The following is a 4,483-nucleotide window of genomic DNA, read 5'->3' as shown; positions in this document are numbered from 1 at the left end:
GGGTTAATTACGACGTAACTCCCAAAACTGTTTGTCTTCCCTGACAGAATCATTGACTAATTGTCTACATATAATATAACATGCGAATGCGCAGGCGCAAAAACGAGCTTCACAGCAACAAGTACATTGAAGACTACATCGCAAGAGCTGAAATTCTTGAATGAACTATCCCTCACTATCAATGTCCAGCGGAAAAACGATTCCTCAATAATAAACCCAATTTTTTCATTATTTTATATTCTAATTGGCAAGAGTAAGAAGGTGTGATAATGCCCCAGTATGAATTGCTAATATTTTTTCAAAAAAAAAAAAAATAATAAAAAAAAATTAACCACTTTTAAACTTATAGTTTCAATGTTTATTGCGAAATATAAAAAAGATTTTTGGGAAATTTGGTGTTATTACGTTATAAGATTTCCGCCCCTTTTCACAGAGCTTGCGCACTCTTACATGTATTTGATATTTCATAAAACCATTAATGTCAAATAAATATTTGAAGCAAAATTAGGCAAATATTTACCTTAAAGATAGTTTATATTGTAATGATGCTTTGTTGAGTATATGCATTTTTTCATTATTTAAAAACTTTGTTAGAACAACCAAGTTAGGGGTGTTATAAAATCAGGACAAATGATATTTCACAGGAGAAATAAATTATTATCAAAGTTCATTAAATATTATAATTCTAGAAAAAATTGATAGTGCATCTTACAGATCATAATATGATTTCATTTTTAATTGGACAATCACAGTCTTTAAAATTAAATTAAAACAAGAATATAATAAAATTTAGTGGATTATTTGATCATCAATTGATCCAAAATTAAGATGCTGCAAGTTACTTACCTTTCCTCGCATTTATTGTAACTGTAAGCCATGTCAGCAAGATAATATCCAGATACATGATTTTTAATAAATTTAACTATGATTTTTATTTGATTATCTCAAATACTTTGCAAGTAAGTATCTTCTTTTGTATGACATATTTGTTTTTATACCAAAATAGTCCAAAATTTACAACAATGAGCTAAACTAAATCTTCACTTCACTTGATTGCGTTCGTCACGATTTTAACACGTTTCTGTTGGAAAGACATTTCATACCTTAGTTTAAAAATGATTGCAAAATCTTTCACGATTTTTATAGTAAGTTTTATGTTTTTATATAAGTGTTTCTACAGATTTTTTTCTAATTTTTCACATGACAGCGAAGCGTTCAGGCGAGAGGGTTTGTCAGAACTGATACAGGATCTGCCAGATGAAGAAAATTGGGCCGAACTCTGGGATTCGTTGGTCCTGCGCAGGAGATGTGATTTTTTGACTTTAGGTGAATTTAAACAAAATGTTCCATATATAGAATGCTTTTATTATGTATTTTTTTGATGACTCATTATATCACACATAACACAAGATTATGGCCAATTGAGGTAAACAAATTTTTATAGCAAATGCGTCTAGCTAATTATATGTATATATATATATATATATATATATATATATATAGTTCAAGTTTCAGTTTTTTTTAAAAAATAGATGACTAATAATACACCAGTAAATCGTGACTAGTAAATTATCGTTGGGTATCAAAATTTTAAATTAAATCATATTAAAATAATTTTCATGATTTTTATAGAAATTTAAACTTTAATTTTATTTCTTTCTTATTCTAATTTTCTTCAAATTACGTGTTTATGCGATAAATCTATTTCTGTATGGCTTTTATCAATAGCATATCAAAAATTATATGATTATATAAACAATATTTGAAAATTACATTTGGAAAAATTATAATAGAGCCTTTAGTTTATTTTTCTTCTATTTTATAATGTGAAAGTACTGATTTTTTATTTAAATTTTAAAATGTTAGCTCATTATCGTGATTCGTAATCAATTATAAAATTAAAAAGTTTTGTTGAACAGTCATAGAGGACAAAAAAAAAGCATTATTTGATATGTAAAAGCCCATTATTATAAAACAGTATTATTCTATTTGTTAAAAGTAAAATTATTCATAACTAAATATATATGAAATAATTTATATAGCTATGGAACTGAAATTGTTTTCGCTTTAAAAATTATCTTTATACTTTATCTCTGAAAATTAAGATAAATTATCCAGGTATTTAGAAATAATAATTAAAATAATGTATATGCTTTATTATTTTTGGTATATATATATATATATATATATATCTGTGTGTGTGTTTATGATAAAGTCATTCTTGGGCATCCATCTAATAATTAAAACAATTTTATTGTAGAAAAATGTTTTTATTATAATATCATACAATTTGACATATCAGTGCATACAAATAAATTAAAGAAAAAAAACAGAAAAGCACACGAAAATATATGAACACTAATTGATATAATATCAAGTTACATAATCACTTTTAATAAATATTAAAATAAACAAAATAAAAATAAAATAATATTTTTTTTTAAAAAAAGGCCTTTCTCATAAAGTTGACAAACAACAGTTGACGTGTTTTTCTAAAATAAAATTGTTCTACAATAAAATTAAAAAAAGGCCTTTCTCATAAAGTTGACAAACAACAGTTGACGTGTTTTTCTACAATAAAATTGTTTTAATTATTGGATGGATGTCCAAGAACAACTTTATCATAATATTTCACCATCTGAAAAATGGTGAAATATAATCGCTTTATATATGTTTATGTAAAAAGTGACTGATATTTTTTTATAAATTATTGTAACTATGAACACTTTATATGCAGAATTAAATATAAACAAAAAATTGCACTTTCCAGCATAAATAAAATTAGTTGATTAATGGAAACGTACGTTTTGTGTTTTTCATATACATATTTTACATTTTTTAAATTTTTTTTTAACAGTTATCAGATTACAATATCTTATGATCCATTTGGCCTAATTCATTCACTCACACTTATAAATACAAATATGAAATTATTGTGCTAAATTTTAATATATCAATTCTTTTTCAATCTTCTTGAGAATGGTTTTAGAAAGCTAAGTAACTATAGAGTTTGTATAATCTTCTAGTTTCAGAAAACGTTGAACACATTATAAATAAATATTTTTCAATATATAAATTCATTCTTAGAAACATTTACCACTATCAAATTTTATTTGTTAAAGTTGTATTTTTGAATAGTAGATATTATTATTTATTACACAAACATACTAACGTGATGCTTTATTAGAGTCATCAAATACTATTGTGTAAAATTTTAAATAAGATATTCTACTTTGCTCACAATTTACACAAAGCTACTAATTCAAAACAACTACACCTAATTTTTATTAATACAAAAACCCAAGTTTCAAATAAATCTCACAAACAACCGGTAAATGCATGCGCGCGGCATTCAAATCTCCAACGAAAGCTCACCAGTATCATCAACCTCGCAGCTTAAAGCTCAACTAGAGATGTCTCCAGGTGTTTCCGTTAATATCGACGAACAAAACAGATGCCGCCTCGGCAAAGCCAACAAAGTACACCAACCAGTATTCCTTCGCCCCTCTATGGCTCTGATCAGCTGTCACACCGTGTCTGTCAGTAGTCTTGCACCAGTGTTAATTTTTCGTGTAATGGAGAACAAACAAATATGTGATTGAAAAATTAGGTAACGCCGATAAATCGAAATAATCGAAATTTTTATCGAGTTAAGAAAGTTTTTTAAAGTTTATGTTAAAATATCACCTGTGAATATCAAGTTTCGTGTTTCTTTAGTGCTGTTCTTTTGTTGCGACACAAACATGGCGAGATCTGTGCGCATGCAATAAATCGTAAACATGGATAAATATCAGATTATAAATTTTGTAAATGTGCTTATTTTGGGCGGATTTATGATTGAATTGAATTTTCGTATTATGTTACGTGTTCTGTAATACATTGCACTCGAGAATTTCGCAATTCGTTGGACAATGTTTGTTAAAATCATGTGTATACAATGTTTTTATGGGGTCATAAATTTTAAATACTTTGTCAAATGATATAATTCTATCGTTCAAATTTTCTAAAAATCGTACTTGCTGCAAATATACATTCCACCAATTGTTTAAAATTTACTCACTCAAATTTATCCAATTGTTTATACACTTTATAATTTAATTAGAATTTTTTTATACTATCAATTTACCCTCATAACGTAATAGAGTATCATAAGTGTCTAAAGAGTAATCCAGATATCTCAAACACCAATATTTTTTTAATAATTTACAAATTTTCATATACTTTACACAGTGTATTTCAAACCAGTTGTGTTCCCATGTCAATCCAATTGGAAAATTACTCAAAGTGCATTTTCCTATAAAAAATGTATATAAGAAAAACTTAATTAAAAAAAAGCTCTTTTATAATTATTTATTCTACTATTATTTAATCTTCATAACAAAAAATTATCCAGATATTTTAACTATAATTTTTGTTTCTAAAAATTTGTTATTTGTAAAAAACCGTGTAATTGGATATCTTAACCATCAATTTTGTTTCTAAT

Source organism: Ctenocephalides felis, unplaced genomic scaffold (assembly GCF_003426905.1).
Source record: "Ctenocephalides felis isolate EL2017-DRISC unplaced genomic scaffold, ASM342690v1 CF-g0.4_SCAFFOLD_01604, whole genome shotgun sequence".
NCBI classification, from domain to species: Eukaryota; Metazoa; Arthropoda; class Insecta; order Siphonaptera; family Pulicidae; genus Ctenocephalides; species Ctenocephalides felis.
Note: the sequence above shows the minus strand (reverse complement) of the source record.